We start from the raw sequence: 19,532 nt of genomic DNA on the forward strand, positions 1-19,532 counted from the left end.
GAGAGTCCGGCTGCCTCTGCTGCCTGCCCCTGCCCTCTGCCGCACGAGACTGCGGCGTCTGCTGTGACTGCAGAAATCCTTGCTACCTCGCTGCTAGCCGGGAGGGAGCCAGTGCCTGACCCTGCCTCCCTGCTTTCTGCTGCTCCGAGCTGCCTGGCTGCCTGCTTTCTCAGCCTGCTCGCCATCATCCAGCTGCCTGAGGCTGACCTGACCCTGCGCCACAGCGCCACCTGTAGCCACTCGGGAGTCATCGCACCTGCCCTGCCCAGCCGGGAGCTCAACAGCGCCCCTGCTGCTTGCGACTGTGATTACACCACACGGGAAAAAGCTCGGCAGCTCACAAGTCATCTGCTATTGGTTTCTGCTTCTAGTTGTGGTTGCTATTATTGTTATTGCTTGTTTATAGATACTAGTAAAGAACTGATATTCCTTTTTTCCCCATACCTTTGCCTGAAAGCCCTTGATTTTTCAAAATTAAATAATTCGGAGGGAGGGAAAAAAATCACATTCTCTGTTCTAGGGAGGGTTCAACCTCTCTTGGCAGACACCTGTCTTTCAAACCAAGACAGTATTGAAAACCAGGTTCCACTTTTCTGCATCCCACTTGAATTTTTTCATCAATGATACCGGGTGGGGTTCTAACCCACTCATTCTTATCCCAGACCCACTCAGATGAATGGTAAACTTCGTCATCATGCATTACGACTACAGCCAAATTTGGACAGCTATTGTTGGGATAATTTCCAAAAGAGCTAGAATATCCTATAAGGGCTTGAGACCAAGGCCATTCATTATTATTTTGGTTACAGGTAGAAGGTATAATGCAGAAAAGTATGAGCAACCTAATCAAAATTTTGTAGGCCATTTTCAGATTTAAGTCTTCAATTTTATATTAATATTTCTTCTCTAGAAATTCTTAAAGTCCCACGGAGTTCTCCTGCAAAAACAAAAATAGAAAACTTGCCCTTTTCAGGCAAAAAGGAATTAAAATGATGGAACAATAAACCAGGCATTTACTGTTTGATGTTGGGAAAAAGGAGGGGCCACCTGGATGACTGAGGCAGGTTTATCTTGGCTGACATCCAGACTCTCAGTTTCTTGGATAGAAAGGTTCTTAGAGGCTCCTTCTGTTACAGAAAACACATTGTAATAATGTGGAAAGCTGGCTTCTAGAGAAGGGACACGCAGATGTAGATAGATTGCTTATTAACAAGCCGCTTCTTAACAATAGCCATATTCAGCCAACTATTAATTAGATACCTTCGTCCAATCAGCGATCTAAGGTCACCACGACTTTCTGCAACATAGGAGTCGTGGGGGCCGTCTAGAATGCGTTAATTGGTAACAAATATGCAGAAATCAGGCACTATAGGTAAACATAGATACATGTTAAGGCAAGTAGCCAAACTTAGGGCGTGGAAGTATATAACCAATAGTATTGTATGATTACAGAATATGCATGAGTTAGTTAACTACACTATAAAACTGTATGCTGTAAATCAATAAACTGAAGCTTGTGGTAAATTCATATTGGATTGTCAAGCCTCCGTTTCTCAGCATAATGGTGACCCCGACGTCCAAGGGTCTCGCTCCCCTTTTGGCTGGATCCATCTGAGAGCGATGTAGCCACGGCTGACAAGGCATCTGGCTCCGAAACACCCCGGAGGGTCAAAGCAGTGAGCGCACGTACAGGACGACCGTTATCAGGACGGGATCTGGACACTGCTGGACTTGTGAGGTGAAAATCTCGCACCAGAGAGGAAAAGTGGCCGGAAGATCTCGGAGGGTGAAAAAAGTGAGTGCGCCATGGAGAGACAAGCCACTTTTGATGTGTTTTATTGCTTTTTAGAAAAGCGGGGGATTAAGGGTAAGGATATAAAGAGTGATTTAGTGGCGTTGACAGCATGGGGGTTGGCTAAAGGTTGTTTTATTGACCCTAACAGCATTTTTGATTGTGACGAATGGCAGAGAGTAGGAGATAAGTTGTGGGATGCTATTCTTGAAGATGATAAGGTTGGAGAAAAACTATGCAAAGTGTGGAAGATAGCTCGTAAGGCTCTGTATCAGTATCAGGCAGAACAGAGGGCGGCTAGGGCTGCTTCTGAGCGGCTGAGTCCACCTCCCCCGTCTACCTCAGGGCAAGGTAACGAGCGATTGTGGTCACTGCCACCTTTAACAAACACAGTGCATATTCCCCCCTCCCATCCGTTAATGGAGGCGTCTGCCCCGATACGCGGCGGGGGAGGAGCGGCGCCGCATCCATTCGTCCCTCTGGCGTCTGCCCCGATATGCGGCGGGGGAGGGGCGGCGCCGCACCCGTCCGCCCCTCCGGCTCCTGACCCTGAGCAGCGCTCCGCTCCGATATCTCAGAACTCGGTTTTTCAGTCACCCAGTTTGGGGAGCCCCGAACTTCCGCCTACCGGGGGTCTGGCCAGTCCCGGTGGTGCCGGTTTGGGGGCTGCGTGTCAGCATGAAATTTATTGGAGGCTATTTACCTCACAGGCGGGTCAGGAGGGTGACGTGGAAGCTGCGACTGAGATGTTGGGGGCGTTCCCAGTGATTTACAGCCCAGGAGAGCAGGGAGGGCTCACTGCTTCTATTTTAACCCTAAACTGGAAAATCTTATTTCAGTTGCGAGCTACCGTGAGTGAATTCGGAATTCAGGGAGAGCCTACTAGAGAAATGCTAGATTATATCTGGGGATCAGGACTTCTGCTCCCCAACGATATCAAGGGCATTGCACAATTAATACTTACTCAACATCAGTCTCTGCTATTTAATGCTCATTGGCAGGCATGCTGCCAGGAGTCGGTGGCTGTGCAGCGCGCACCAGGTGACCCGCTGCATGGAGTCACTCTAAATGAATTGATGGGGTTAGGTCCTTATCTAAGAAGTGAGGATCAGGCACTCTTGGGACCAAACAAGATTGGAGAGTCTATGGATTTAGCTCGGAATGCTCTGGATAAAATAAAAGCCCCCGGAGGCGTCCCGTCATATATGTCCATCAAGCAGGGGTGGGATGAGCCACTGGGGTCTTTTATAGATAAGATAGCTGCAGCAGTGAAAACAGCAGGAATGGCAGAATGCATGCAAGGGGCTACGTTAAAGCAGTGTGTATTGCAAAATGGAAATGGAACAGTCAGAAATCTTATCATGACCATGCCAGAGAATTGGTCCATAGAGGACCTTTTAGAGAAAGCTTCACAGTTCCTTATAGGCAGTCAAGCTAGGTTAATCAATGCTATCAAGGAGCTGGGGGAGGGATTAAAAGCGCAGGCAGAATGCTCTCAAAATCAAGTCCTCGGCGCACTCACACCCCTCCGGCAGCCAAGGCCACTTCCAGCAATTCGAAAAACAAAGCTCCATTGTTTTCGCTGTGGACAGCCAGGGCACTTACAGCAAAACTGCCCTGCTGGAGCAGTGTGGTGTTCTCAGTGCCAGTCTACGTCACACAACTCTGCAGCTTGTCGGAGATCCCAGGGAAACGGGAATCGGAGCGCAAAAGGGACTATGACACAAATAGTAGCACCTGTCCAACAGGACCAATTGTAATCAGAGGACAGCATATGGGTGCTCTTTTGATCGGGCGTTCATCTGCAACCATGAAAGGACTGGACATTTTAACTGGATTAATCGATGCTGATTTTCAGGGTACAATTGACATTATGGCTCGGACATTTCATCCACCTATTCATATTCCTGCTGGATCTAAAATTGCTCAAGTGATCCCTATACCACAGTTGCTCAAAGTCCATCTGATCGGCCTCATCGAGGAACAGGAGGTTTTGGCTCCACAGGCCCTGCGGTTATGCTAACAGTGGATTTGAAGCAACGTCCACAAAAACGGATATCTTTGGAATATTCTGGCCAACGGATACAATTATCAGCACTTTTGGATACTGGAGCTGATGTCACGGTAGTGGATGAAAACAAATGGCCTGCTCACTGGCCAGCATATGCATCTGGAGCTACTGTTTCTGGTGTAGGAGGTATCACCATGGCTCGTCGGTCACCACGTTTAAAAATTACCATCGATGACAAAGTTGTGGACTGTGTGGTACAGTTGTTACCACTTCCCCCAGGAGTAAATGCTTTAGTAGGCCGTGATGTTTTGGCCCAAATGGGAGTTGTATTAACATCGGAATCGCATTTCTAGAGGGGGCCATTGCATGGACTTTCCCCATCCGTCTCACCTGGATTACAAATGAACCTATATGGATGGAGCAATGGCCTCTGAAAAAGGAAAGTCTGGAACAAGCACACTCCTTGATACAAGAACAATTCCAACAGGGACACTTGCGTTTATCTACTAGCCCATGGAATACTCCAATTTTTTTTATAAAGAAAAAATCTGGAAAATATAGACTGCTCCATGATCTGCGTGCTGTAAATGAACAGATGCAACCTATGGGAACTTTACAACCAGGGCTCCCCAATCCCAGCATGCTACCAGATGAATGGTTTCTACTTGTTGTGGACTTAAAGGACTGTTTTTTCACCATTGAACTACATCCAGATGACATGCAGCGTTTTGCTTTTACGCTGCCCTCAATTAACCATGAGGCACCAGCACAGCGTTTTGAATGGACTGTATTACCACAGGGAATGCGGAACTCACCGACACTTTGTCAACTCTATGTGGATGCTGCTCTCAGGCCTCTTTGGATGGCCTGGCCAGAAGTAATCATCTATCACTACATGGATGATATATTACTGGCACAGAGCACACCTTTTACTGCAGATCAGTTACATACCCTGACTAATCACTTGCGTGCTCAGGGCCTTACAATCGCCCCTGAAAAGGTACAGAACACATCACCATGGCGATATTTGGGATGGACAATAACAGACCATCAGGTTCGTCCTCAAAAACTGCAAATTCACACAAACATCCAAACCCTACATGATGCTCAGAAACTGATGGGTGACTTACAATGGCTTCGTCCGGTCATTGGTATTCCTAATGAACTGTTAAATGTCCTGCGGCCTCTACTGAAAGGCACTGAGCCAGCTACAAAAGTCACCCTCTCTACAGCACAGCAGGTGGCGATCTGGACTATCTCAGAACGTGTTGTACAAAATCATACATCGCATCGTCTACTTGATGTGCCACTAAATATCACTGTGCTAACTGGCCCTCAATACCTTTTGGGTGCCATCACTCAGCATAAAAAGAAAACGGGGGAAAATACCCCCACCACAAATGAGGATTACAATGTTTTGGTGCTGGAATGGTTAGCACCACCCCTTCAACCACGAAAAACGATTCAGGAAAACATAATTACAATGGCAAATCTTATCAAACATGGCCGCCAAAGGATAAGGGAGATCCAAGGAACATCGCCAGGGGAAATACAGGTACCACTGAAGCTGGATGACCTGAACTGGTACTTACAAAATTCTATGGATCTTCAGGCAGCGTTGCTGGAAGAGGGAACCCTCATCAGTATCCGACCTCTCCAGCCTTCTACGCTGGCATGGATGTCTAATCACCGATGGCTAATAAAGCCATTGCGGTCATCCTCTCCGCTTTCAGGAGCAGTGACTGTTTATACAGATGCTGGCAAACGCTCCCGTAAAGCTGCTGCGACGTGGATGGAGGAGAAGCAATGGCGACACAAAATTATTCCTGCAACATCGGAGGACTCTTTACAAACCTTGGAACTATCAGCAGTGGTCTGGGTCTTTACCAACTGGATAGACCAACCTGTTAACATCGTCACAGATTCTCTCTATGTCGCAGACATTGCTAACAGAATTGAGGAAGCAATGGTTAAGGATGTGTAAAAACGCCGACTTGCGGAACTATTGATGGTGCTTAAACGCACCATTGGCCAAAGGACTGACCCATATGCCGTGTTGCATATAAGAAGTCATCAGTGGGCAGAGGGCCTTGGAGAAGGCAATGCCAGAGCGGACCGATTGGTAGCGGTGGCGGAAGCTCCAGTATCTTCCTTTGAGAGGGCCCGCCACGCACATATGAACTTTCATCAAAATGCAAGGGGTCTCCATAAGGGTTTTGGAATTCCACTGCAGAAGCCAGGGCCATAGTGCGGGCCTGCCCTATTTGTAGTTTTCATAACCAGGGTGTTGGTTTGGGTATGGGAGTGAACCCCAAGGGGTTACAAGCTAATGAGTTATGGCAGATGGATGTAACACATTTCCCTGAATTTGGTAGATTAAAATATGTCCATGTTTGCATTGACACATACAGCCACATGATATGGGCAACATTACAGCCCGGCGAAAGAGCCCGGGATGTTATAAGGCACCTTACTAGTTGCTTTGCCGTATTGGGCAAACCCAAAGCTATCAAAACAGACAATGGACCAGCTTATTGTAGTGCCTTGGTGAAAAAATACATGCAACTTTGGGATATAAAACATACTACAGGAATTCCTCACTCCCCAACGGGGCAGGCAATGGTAGAACGAGCAAATGCAACAATAAAGGGTTACCTGGCAAAACATAAGGAGGTCTCAGATAGTAGAGAAAGGCTTTCTAAAACCCTGTTTGTACTAAATCATCTGTGTATATTTGGAGATCAGGATTTACCACCTATCTTAATTCATCACAAGGGAGTGGCACAGCCATCGGTACCACGCATGAAGGTCCTATATAAGGACCCCAAAACAGGCATCTGGGAGGGTCCAGTAGAGGTCATATATTCTGGCAGAGGTTATTTTTGTGTATCTTCCTCCACAAGCCCCCTTTGGGTTCCTAGCCGCTGGGTGAAGCCTGCACTTGATCAACCTGGCACGGCTACAGGTGCCCCCGATACCGCCGATCGATGAAACACCACAACTGATCCGGCTTCTACATTGTGCTCTTGATCCTATCTTGCGGCGAGCTGGGGTTCCAGTCGAGCGTTGGCAAACTTTATTAGAATTAAGAGATATTATAAATAGATTAGGCTCTGTAGGCCCTTACCTGAATAGATATCCTTGTAGAAATTGTGCTAAGCTGTGGTGTCAGGCATGGTTACTTATTAAGTGTGGTATTTGTAAGAAACGGTGGTGGGTCCATCAAGAAGTGTATAATACTTGTTGTTTGGCTTGCATTAATACACACATAACTCGAATTGACTTTGCACATAACAGGCTGCAACAAGCTTTAGCCGCATTTACAGGGCTGCCTGATTGGCAAGGTTTGCAATTATTTGAATCTGAAGAGCAAAAATTTATAGCCTGGTTACGTTGGGAGGCCCAAGATGCAGTAAATTGGGCAACATCAAACTCTGGGTCTCAAATTTTGAGAGCAGTGTGCACCGATCGGGCTCTAGAAAGGATCCCAAAGTATTGGGTTATCAGAGAACATGAATGGGAACGCACTAAAAGGCGTTTTGCTCCTGCGCATACTGTGCATGTTAGGGGTTGTTCTGGCAGATGCTACCGATGCAAATGCCAATAATCCTCTCCATTCAATTGAGCCCAGGAAAAATTTGTGGGTCACCTGGGCAAATCAGACACGTACTAGTGCTTTTTGCCTTGCGCTTGCATCAGCCACTAACCCTTTTCGCACATGCTTACTTGGTATCCCAGGCTTTGATAATACTAGCTTTGCACGGTTTTCAACTAACAACTGCTCACGAGCTGCCAATGTTAGCCATTGTACTGCTCTCTTGTTGTCGAGTCTTAATACCTCATTGCCATGGGATCCTCAGGAGTTGGATCTCTTGGGGAGCCGAGCTCTTAATGCAAGTGGCAATGAAACAGGCTGCATAACTTTTGGTAGCCCCATAGTGATTCCTAACAGCACCTGGTTGACTCCCCATACGGCAGAATATGCTAACATCTCTGCCCAATGTGGTCCACATGGAAGTTATGGCCGGGGCAGTGGTTATATACAAATTTGGGCCAATAAAAGTGCCCTTGCCCTTCCATCAGGTGTATTTCTCATTTGTGGAGACCGTGCATGGCAGGGAGTTCTGAAAGGTGCTTATGGGGGACCATGTTATTTGGGCAAACTCACTTTACTTGCCATGAATAAAACCACTGCAGCCAATTTAATGCGGTCCAGAAAGAGACGCAGTCTTACTTTGGATGCAAACTGCAATGATGAAGTAGGCCTATGGAATAAACCGTCTCGGGTTTTTGCTTCCCTTTTACCACACGTGGGCACTGCACATGCATTAAAAACCATAGGGAGATTGGCCTGCTGGGTAAGCAAGCAGTCAAATGTTACTACAGAAATAATAGAGAAGCTATCCGCAGACATGGATAGTTTAAGGCATTCCATACTGCAGAACCGTGCTGCGATAGATTTTCTGCTGCTTGCTCAGGGGCACGGCTGTGATGAATTTGATGGTATGTGTTGTTTCAACCTTAGCAATCATGGTGAATCAATACATAAACAACTTCAATGGCTTAAGGAGCATACAGCAAAGATAACAGTGCAAAAGGACGATGGCCTATTCGGAATTCCATGGGGTGACTGGGGTATAACAGGATGGCTTCGCTATATCTTACAAGTAGGATTAGTGATTTTACTTGTCCTTGTTGGCATAGCTGTTATTCTACCTTGTGCTTTGCAATGTTTGAAAAAATCATTATCACAGACAGTGAATCAGCTTTGGCTTGCACAAACGCGTAAAGAAAACAGGGGAATTGTGGAAAGCTGGCTTCTAGAGAAGGGACACACAGATGTAGATAGATTGCTTCTTAACAAGCCGCTTCTTAACAATAGCCATATTCAGCCAACTATTAATTATATACCTTCGTCCAATCAGCGATCTAAGGTCACCACGACTTTCTGCAACATAGGAGTCGTGGGGGCCGTCTAGAATGCGTTAATTGGTAACAAATATGCAGAAATCAGGCACTATAGGTAAACATAGATACATGTTAAGGCAAGTAGCCAAACTTAGGGCGTGGAAGTATATAACCAATAGTATTGTATGATTACAGAATATGCATGAGTTCGTTAACTACACTATAAAACTGTATGCTGTAAATCAATAAACTGAAGCTTGTGGTAAATTCATATTGGATTGTCAAGCCTCCGTTTCTCAGCATAATAATGCTCAATCTGTGCATCTACTTCAATGAAAGCCAGGATTGCTACAAACAAACCTTTCTCCCAAGTAGTATACCTTTTCTCAGTATCCTTAAAACTGCGGGTATAAAATCTCACAATAGCTGTGATTAACACATCTTTTTCTGTTTTAGTGAGCTGTTTCATATAAATCCATTCTCCACTTCCCTGCCCACCACTAAGAAATGGAGATTCTAGTTTCTCTGTCCTGGAGAAAAAAAGTTTGGTTTGATGTCTTGTCTGCACCGTCCACAAAAGGGGGGGGCAGAAGCTGTGATGGGTGCACTTTCTTTCACAGAGGAAAAGGAATGTGGTTTTGGCACACACCACTGGGTTACCAGTTTGCTCAATTTATCTAAAGGTAAACTATCCTTTAAATCTTTAGGAATTCCTTTTTTAAGTCCTAATTGCCACCAATCAAGTTGGACAGAAAGGGATTTTAGGTTGTGACTGTTCCTTGGCAACATCTGCAGTTTTGCTGGAATAGGGCAATGCATTTTTAACTCCTACTTGCTGGATGCCCCTCAGTATTTCTTCCAAAGGTTTACAAGAAAGTATTTTCTACTGTAATCAATTAATTTTTGTGCTACCTCCCCCCATGTCCAGACTTTAGATCTAGGGTGAGGTCTGTTACCTAGCAGAGCTGGTGGTGAAGAGTCGGAGGAATTTGTATAAGAGTCTGTATCAGTACTGCCTGTATTTCTGCTATTATCACCTCTGCACATAAAAATCTTTGATCTCTCCACAGGACCCATTGATGCTATGGTCCTCTGGAGACTTATCCCTTTGGCTTTGAGTGAATTGGGGAGCCCCTTTATTAAGGGAGTCATAATTTCAGGGTTAACAGGCAACATCATTGGTGATTCACATCCAGGAATTAATTTTCTCTCATGTATCATTTGTAGGCAAGCAGCTTTGTGTACCCTTTCTAGTAATTGGCCAGCTGTGCCTGTTATTGTCAAGGGGTCTCCCCTATCCAGAGGGTTTAACCCTCCAGCCCAGTAAGGAGCATGCTGAGTCAAGGACCATGGGGCTTGGCGATTGCTTGTTGTTAAGAAAATTTCATGGCCCCAATAACCCTCAGCCTCCTTTTCACTCAATTGAATTTGGTCATCGCCAGTTAAAGACACATGCCACACATATTGTGTTTCAGATTCTTTGATAAGACCCCCCATATTCCCTTTTTAACTTGGCTAGTTCAGTGGCAGAATTGGGTGTTTCCTTGGTGGTTATATGGGGGTCTGTATCTTCATCATTAAGATAAGAAAATTCAGTTTTGAATAAGGGTCTTAAATAAAGGGGATTTTTGTCAAGTTTTCTCATTGTTCCAATTTCTTTTGTGGATACATTGGGTTAATTGATCCCGATGATACTATATCCTGTGAACTAGTGTTCTGTGAATTAGTGGTACTGATAATATGATTCACTTCAAGAGCAACCCTTAATGAATGGTTTTCTTCTTCCTTGCACTCTAATTCCTTTTCCAGATTGGAAATTGTTGTTTGGTGACAGCGCACCAGGTTTTCTAAGGATTCTATAATCTTTTCTTCATTACTACGCTGCCTAAGATGGTCTTCAATGGCTGCAACCAAGCTGGCACCCAAAAGAGAGCAGACTATTGCCTTGTTTTTTCCTGGTAGTAAAAACTTAACCTTAGCCTCATTCTGTAGTAAAGAAATCCGATCTACTATACTCTGCAAATTTTTCCAATTCTCTCAAGCCCAATCTTCCCCAATAGGACAGGGTTGAGCACCATATTTAGCCAAAAATGCAAAAAATAAATCTCTATCTTTAACTAACTGAGAATCTCCATTCTCCTGTTTGTCAGTCATCATTTTCCCTATCCTGACACAAAACAACTTCAAAACAATACAACAAAACCAAAAAACAGCTCAAATCCACTTGAGAAAGTTAGACACTTGCCAATGGCCACTCTAACCCTTTCTCAGGTGTCACTAAAATAAAAATTTAACTCCCCTTTTCTGCACTTCAAGTTCTGATAGCCGGAATCCCAATAGAGTCCACAAAAAATGAGTTTGGAGGGCTTTTACCCCTCAGCCTCTATCAGGATCCTGTACGTGACGCCAATTTATGTCACGGTCCACTTATAAGTGGACGCGTGATGGTTCATACCAGCTATGATCTCGGAGGGCAAAAAGAAATTAAGGCAAAAATAATTCAAGAAGTCAAGGGAGTTAAATTTCAATCCAAAGAGGAACTTTATTAATTTAGCCCATAAAGCGGCCTGCGATAGAAAGAGAGAGAGAGAACTGGGGAAAGATAGGGAGAAAAGGGAAGAAAAGGGGTCTAAAACCACCACCACGGGTCCACAGATGTCTGGTGTCTCTGGGAGTCCTGTCCAGAAGGCGTTCCTCTGCCTCTGCGTCAATCAATGTGACCTCACGTTGGGGAAGATCTTCAGAATTCAGTCATTCCAGAGCTGTCTTTTATGCTAGTCCATACACCTGGTCCCTCCTTGCGACCTGCCTTTGCTCCCCCTTAATTCTTGTGGAGATATGCCAAACTCTACTTTGTTGCTGTCTGAACCGATAGCAGAGTAAAGAGTCCCGAATCGTGACAGAGTGCTAAAATGACTAAATTTATTAAATAATTAACAGATTTTATATACATGTGAGAGGGCTATTCGGATTGGCCAACATTCATCCACCCCCCAGGGACTGATTGGCCCAGGCGTTTGAGCGCCTGTATCCAAAAGCTGCTTTCAATAACATGAAACTTTATTTAGAAAACATAGAAGAAGAAGAGAAAATTCCTGTGGGAAAGAATCTGTGCTGCCACAGCTCCCCCTTTTTTTTTAAGAACCAAAAGGCATTGCTTGTGATGGTCTGTAAATTCAGCATGAAGGATCTGCTTGGTAGTGGCCAGTTACCAAACAGAGCCTAAATTAAATACCGATAAAAGGTCTGCCCAGCAGTGGCCAGCCACCCAACAGAGCCCAAACCAGATGCTGATTTAAGGTAAACAGAGAGACTCTCCAGCAATACCTTGGGCAATGCGTCTATAAAACTTAATTCTATATTACAAATCTATCAAAATCAGTTAAAACATGCTTTCAAAGTCCTTGCTTTCTGACTCCATAAAAACATTAAATTTCAGTTTCTGCTTGTGGAAGGACTGTCTGCCTGATGGTCGGTGTCCTGGCCATCATAAGAAGGATCACTCGGTTGGTGTTCTGCATTCTGGTTATCATTTTGAGGTTGCTGGTTCTGTCTCTGGAGCCGCAGGTCAGGATGGACGCATTTTGCAGGCAGCCATCGTACCCCAGTATCTGTGGAAATGCAAGCATAGCCATGACCCCAAGCAATAAGCTCATGAGTGCCTTCCCAGGTGTTAGTAAGTAGGTTCCGTGCCCATACCTTCGCCCAGGGCAAGTGCAACTCGCCTGATGACTGCAATGAGAGAAAATGGTTCAAAATCACAGGATTATTCGAGTTTGGTGGCACTGTAAGGTGATTGATTGTGTACAAAGCTTTTTCCAATCGGCTCTGTGGGATTTCCCCATGCATTCCCCCTTTTTGTCGTTCCACAACACGCTTCAAAGTACCGTGAGCGCGTTCAACAATGGCTTGGCCAGTAGGAGAATGCAGAATACCAAATTTATGGTCTACACCCCATAGGTGTAAAACCTACAGCGTCTTCTGCGAGGCGTAGGCAGGAACATTATTGGTTTTCACAGTAGATGGCACGCCCAGCATCAAGAAGGCTAATTTCCAATGGGCAATGGCATCATGACTCTTTTCTCCAGTATGAGCAGTTGCCCACATGGCTGAGGAGAAAGTGTCAATAGACACATGCACACACTTGAATCGGCCAAATTCAGGGATGTGTGTCACATCTGTCTGCCAGAGCTGTAAGGCCTTTAGGACTCTGGGGTTTACCCCTGGTGGCAGAGGTGCAGCAAGTCCGTGGCAGTCAGCACAGGCACTGACAAGGTCACGAGCCTCAGTTGGCATTAATTGAAACTGCTTCTGCAGGGTATGTGCACTCTGATGAAAGAAATTGTGCGATGCCTTGGTGTCGGGGGTTGAGAATTTCTTCCCATTCCTGTTACTAAGCAACAAATAGTTAGACGTTTAGAGCGATCAAGTCTTTTGTAAAAGACAAAAGCTGGGCTTTGGGCAGGGCAGGGTAAGGGTAGAGCCAGCCCTTGGAACTTGCTCTCGTGGTTCGGACGCTGAGAGGAGAGGGTGCTCTTTTTCTGCTCTTCGCCTTGGACCAGAGCGAATCCAACTGTGCCCTGTTTTTTCTCTTCTCCTGGCTGGGTGAGCTTTGATTCAACCTTTCTCCCTACGGGGAAGGGCACGTTTTCCCCTGGGCTGTGTTCCCTAGCGGCTGCTGCCGGGAGAGTCCCGCGGCCTCTGCTGCCTGCCCCCGCCCTCTGCCGCATGAGACCGCGGCATCTGCTGTGACTGCAGAAATCCTCGCTGGCCGGGGAGAGAGAGAGACGGCGCCCGCCCCTGCTGCCCTGCTTTCTCGCTGCTCCGAGCTGTTTTTTTTCGCTGCCCTGCGTGTTTCTCAGCCTGTCCGCCATTGCGGCTGCCGGATGGTGACCTGACCCTGCGCCACAGCGCCACCTGCAGCCGCTCGGGAGTCATCGCACCTGCCCTGCCCGGCCGGGAGCTCAACAGCGCCCCTGCTGCTTGCAACCGTGATTACACCACACGGGAGAAGGCTCAGCAGCTCACAAGTTATCTGCTATTTGGTTTTCTGGTTCTAGTTGTGGTTTGCTATTATTGTAATTGTTTGTTTTATAGATACTAGTAAAGAACTGATATTCCTTTTTTCCCATACCTTTGCCGGAAAGCCCTTGATTTACAAAATTAAATAATTCGGAGGGAGGGAAAAAAAAAATCACATTCTCTGTTCTAAGGGAGGGTTCAACCTCTCTTGGCAGACACCTGTCTTTCAAACCAAGACACTTGGCTTGTGCAATTTTGTCAGGCTGAGATGCCACCCACGCAGGGTTGGCTAACATGTCAGCCCTGGCATTGCCTTCTGTTATAAAACCGGGTAATTTGGTGTGGCTTTGAATGTGCAAAATATAATATGGATGCACTCGAACTTGAATTGCCTTCCACAAAGTTTGCAATAGTGAAAACAGAGCCGCATTATTGACTTCCTTTAGAAGTGAACAATCCAAATGTTTGGTTATGTCTGCTACATAAGCAGAGTCAGTGACCAAATTCAAAGGCACTTGAGAGAACCGCTGAAAAGCCATGGCAACTGCCTTCAGTTCAACCAACTGAGCAGAGCCTGACTTGTGGCTTTTCAGCACTTGCCACTCAGATACCTCCTTCCAGGTAACAATGGCCTTTCCTGTTTTCCCAGAACCGTCCGTGAAGACAGTGGGTCCATGAACTGGCACCCGACTGTTCTTTGGCCACAACGTGAATCTGATTGAATTTGCCAGCTGCAGCAATTTGTAGCTGGACAGATGGTAAGCAATCTGCCCTGAGAAATTTTGCAGTGCACTTTGCAAAGGAGTGCTATTAGCAAGGCTCCATTCAAAGCTGTCCCGTGATACTGGAACAACAATCGTTGCAGGATCCTCTGCCATCAATTGCCACTGATAATGGCATTTAATTATCAGGCAAGCTATCAATTCGAACAATGTGGGTACTGTCTTTTTTGGCTGATGGGGCAAAAAGACCCATTCCAGGATATGCAAAGGATCATCCCAGTGTTTGTTCCACTGGCCAATGATACCTGTAGGATGGAGGTCTGGAGCAGTAATGAAAACAGTGATATCAGTAGAGGGATCTACTCGATAAACCTGATGAGCAGAAACAGCTTGCTGCACTTCATTCAGCACTCGTCGTGCCTCGGGAGTCAATTGCCAAGGTGAGTTTAGATCAGAGTCCCCCTTTAAAATTTTAAACAGCAGGGAAAGTTGTCCAGTGGTTAGTCCCAAATAAGGACGTAACCAATTGATGATACCCAGCAATTTTTAGGCATCAGTTAGAGTCTTAACAGAGTCTGAAAACTGCACCTCTTGATGTTGTATGGTTTGATCCAAGATTTTGACTCCTAAATATTTCCAAGGAGGCTGCTGTTGAACTTTCTCTGGAGCCACTTGCAACCCATAGGAATGCAGGGCAGCCAGCAGATGAGGCTGTAATCTCTGCAACTCATCCTGGGTGGATGCTGCCACCAGGATATCATCCATATAATGGTAGCAGAGTGCCTCGGGAAACTGCTTGCAGATTCCGGACAAGGTCTGAGCGACATACCATTGATAGATAGTCGGGCTATTCTTCATGCCCTGAGGTAACACTTTCCATTGAAATCTCTTTACAGGCTCAGCATTGTTAATTGCAGGCACAGTAAAGGCAAATTTTGGTCTGTCATAGGGGTGCAAAGGGATTGTGACAAAACAATCCTTCAAATCAATGATCAAGATTTCCCACTCTGTGAGAATCATTGTAGGTGAGGGCATGCCAGGCTGTATGCTCCCCATACTTTCCATCACTGCATTAACTTTTCGGAGATCTTGCAACAGTCTCCATTTTCCCGATTTTTTCTTAATTACGAAAACAGGGGTATTCCAGGGACTGGTAGGAGGCTCAATGTGTCCCTGTTGCAGTTGCTCCTGAACCAGCTGACAAAGGGCAACTAATCTGTCTTTTGGAAGGGGCCACTGTGGTTCCCATATAAGTGTTTTGGTCAGCCATCGCAGAGACAGCGTGGAATACGGTGCGCCCTTGCACACAGTGACCCCTATTAAAAATTTGTCGTGATTCGCGCCCCCCAAGCTGCCAACACGTCCAGTCCCCAGAGGTTAATTGGAGCTGAAGTGACAAAGGGCCGAATTGAGGCCATGTGTCCCTCTGGGTCCTTCACCAACACAGGTCGCTTACTCAGTCGGCTCTGTGTGGTTCCTCCTAGCCCCGCGATAGCTGATCCCACAGGGGCTAAAGGCCACGAAGAAGGCCATGAAGAGGAGGAAAGAATCGTTGCATCAGCACCTGTATCAATCAAACCTTGGATCCGAATTTGGTGCAGACGTGCTTTCAGCATGATGAGGGTACATGTCATCTGTGGTCTCCGATTAGAGATGGCAGCAGTCCAGTAGACCTGCGGAAGTCATGGCAGTTCAGTGCTGTTACCTCTGCAAACTTGCTGGTCTACCCTGGGAACAGAAGACTCAAAAGACAACAATTGAGCAATGTGAGTCTTTTCAGGGATAGTGACGGGGGAATTTGATGCAGAAACCGTAGCATGAATCTGGCCTGTAAAATCAGCATCTATAACTTCAGGGAGAACAAGGATCCCTTGGTGGGTGGCATCAGGCCCCCCCACAAGCAGCGCACTGAATCCCTGATCTAGGGGTCCATGCACATCTAAGGGAACCCTATGGGCATCACCAGATTCTAGGACGACTGTTGCTGTGATGTAGACATCGACCCAGGCTGGGCCTTGGGTGCCGTTTCCCCATTGACTGGATAGGCCTGTGCCGCCGCCCTGTTCTGGTGGAACAGTAGTGATGGGGTGTGGCTAGCACAGGTCTTTCCCATGAGAATTCTTTTTGTGTTTTATAAATAAAGATAAAGTTTGGATGTTGTTATTAAAAACAGTGTCCCAAGATCTGGACGCTGCAGGCCTGGCCAATCAGGCCTAGGGGGAGGTTTCTAACTGACCAATCTGGGTGACTTTTGAAAACTCTATATATATGATGAAATCAAAACAATAAAGGTCTTTCCTTCTTGCCACTGAGAACTGAGTTTTTTACTCTGCTAGCTGTTCAACAGCGACAATGGGGGGCAAATCCCCCTTTTTGCATCTCTTTTCACATTTCCCAACAGGGGTCGACTATCTACATGGTACTGAGACCTGCAATAGTCTGAACAGTGACCTGGCCTATCACACCTCTTACACTGAGGAGTCTCAGTCCCCAAATTTCCCTTCTGCTTTGATTTGACTCATTTCCATTTGTTCCCAGCCTTGGGCTCTTTTTGTCCCTGATCAGGGGGTACCTGACCAGGCGATAGAAATGCAGCCAAGGTGGATTTCTTTTGGCTCACTGCCTCCACCTTAGCGCAAGCTTCTACTTTGTCTGTGAGTGTAGGTTCCCCATGTAGGGAATTTATGATTTTTCTACACTACTTGTTGGCATTGTCTCTTGCCAACTGCTTGCACAATATCTGTCTCAATGCATCATCTTTCACCTGCTTTTCCAGGGCTGCTGCTAGCTTCTCTACAAAGGTCAAGAAAAGCTCAGATTGCCCCTGATGCATTTTCGAATACTGTGTTTGTGTGGCAGCCATCTCCATGGTTTTTGTGATGGCTCCCATACCGATCCTTTGAGCCTGCTCCAGGATCCGAGGACCCCAATTAGCTTGGATGTTGGGGTTAGAGAAACGATTTTTCCCCATAAGGACATCAACCCCAATCGTGCGCCTAGGGTCCTCGGGAGGCAATTGCATATTCTGCCTCTCCTGTTTTTCAGCCATCCTTCTCCAGTTGTTCTTAAAAACTGCATATTGCATGGGGTGAAACAAGACTTGAGCCAAATGCGTAATATCAAATGGAGCAAACAGATCAGTATTTATCACTCTAATAATTTGCATAACATGTTGAGAAGAGAGGCCAAATTGAGCTATCTTTGAATAAAGATATTTTATCATTTTCCATGCAGTGACATCATGCCTGCTTTGCTGATCTGAATTCAGGTCAGGCTTAAACACAGGAAAAGCCTGGATGTCTCCTTGCGGGATGCTAGCATCACTTTGATCTGCTGTAGCAGCCACCAGGTTCCCTTTATGCTTCCCCAGTGGTTCTGGCAACCCTAATCTCTCTATAAGTTCCCAGTGTCCCACGTCCAGCGTGCCCTGCTTTACCGACTCCCAGTAATGCAGGGAGTTCCGTGGGTGTACTGTCTCCGCGCCATCTGGGAGTGTCCAAGGGTTGCTCTGAAGCAAGCACTTCTTTTGCCACCCTGCCACCGCAGCCTTTCGCCCAGGAGGAAACACCCTGTCTAATTTGCTGTATGAATCGTCAGAGTAGGGCTTGCTATCTGCAATGATGGGGTCTGGCCAGACGCAGTCCTTGTGTCTAGAAATGGCACAGCTATGGGGCTCGGGGAGGGGCATGATGATGGCGGCGATACAGGTGGGGCATCGGGCGTCCCCGCCGGATTCACTGGCACAGCGTCAGTTAAAGTTGCCTGCTGCATTGGCACAAAAGCGGCTGTGCCAAGGCTGCGTCTGCCACCAGAACCGTCAGAGGGACCGGCGTATCCTGTCCCGGACCCCTTCGCACCCCCCCCACCACCTCCGCTGTCCCCACGGCTTGGAGCCCAGACACCTTCCGGGGCCTTGCGACAAGCACTGGATGCCCCATGAACAGATCTCTACCAGATCTTGGCGGAATCCGGCTACTTCGGCCAATAAATCCATTAAAAGCCGAGACAGAGGGGGCAAATCTGGCGGAGACCCAGAATCCTGCATACCTGGTCCGCGGGGAGTCCGCGCCGGCAGTGCCGCGGTCGCCATGTCGATCGAGCCGTTCTGGCTGGAAGCACGCACTGCCGGAGAATTTCGTTCCGGTTCCTGCACGGCCCATGTCTGCAGCGTGGCCCAGCCAGCAGCCTGGATTTCTGAGTCCACAGTTGGGGTGGACGGAACGGGGGTCTGTTGCAGCCCTGGCCGCACCGCGGCAGGGCACGCAGCTTCCGCACTCTCAGTTGCTGCAACTGGTACAGCCCGCGCCATGGCTGGGGGCCGCGCCAGTGGCCCAGGCAGAGGGGGAGGGGGAGAGCCATTCCGCGGGGGCAAAGGCTCGCTACCGCCGCCGCCTCGTGGTCCCCCCGGTCCCCCTCCCTCTTCAGCATCTCCACTAGCTGATCATTCGGGTGCAGATACATAGGTAGAATATAGTCGTTTGGCGAATTATATTTGCGCTGGGGGGACCCATCCACTAAGGTGGGGTTGATCCAGAGTGGGGGTCTCTCGGTGTGGTCCTTGCCAATTGAGAGCAAGGAGTCTAGACAGAGAGGAGCATTAAGGTCTACAGTGTAAAATTCCTGCTGCCTTAACGCGTCCCAGACTGACCGCCATGTCCGATGCAAACGAATGGTTTTCTTGTCCCCAAACACCAGTTCTCTCCACAGTTTCCTCCCAACCTTCAGCCAGAGTCCATGTCCGTCTCCCACACTTTGGGGACTCCGTAGCCTGCAGCCCCCTTGAGGAGCGTTCTGGTCAGGTGTTGTTTCCACTTAACCGCTGAGCCACACCAGAGATCCTCCAGGAAGGACCGCAAAAGGCCGTCTTTTGGTATTGGGGGGTCCATCTCCATCCCAAACCCCGAGCCGCGCCGCGGGCGGGGGGGGAGGGTGCCGGCGTACCTTTGCGGTGCGTGTAGTACACGTCGGTGGTCACCAGATGTCGCTGTCTGAACCGATAGCAGAGTGAAGAGTCCTGAATTGTGAGAGAGTGCTAAAATGACTAAATTTATTAAATAATTAACAGATTTTATATACA

The 19,532-nt window shown here is 47.2% G+C and overlaps 1 long non-coding RNA gene across 1 annotated transcript; it reads right to left on the reverse strand.

The window, feature by feature from the left end:
• Positions 1-576: 576 nt before the first annotated feature.
• Positions 577-18,774, reverse strand: LOC146425617 (uncharacterized). The gene is made up of 3 exons (XR_014846481.1): positions 18,503-18,774; positions 11,351-12,322; positions 577-937 (listed from the first exon to the last, which is right to left on the reverse strand). It is a non-coding gene; the product is annotated as an uncharacterized LOC146425617 (long non-coding RNA).
• Positions 18,775-19,532: the final 758 nt, after the last annotated feature.

This window comes from Lichenostomus cassidix, chromosome W (assembly GCF_008360975.1).
Source record: "Lichenostomus cassidix isolate B80296 chromosome W, HeHo_3.0, whole genome shotgun sequence".
Lineage (NCBI taxonomy): Eukaryota > Metazoa > Chordata > Aves > Passeriformes > Meliphagidae > Lichenostomus > Lichenostomus cassidix.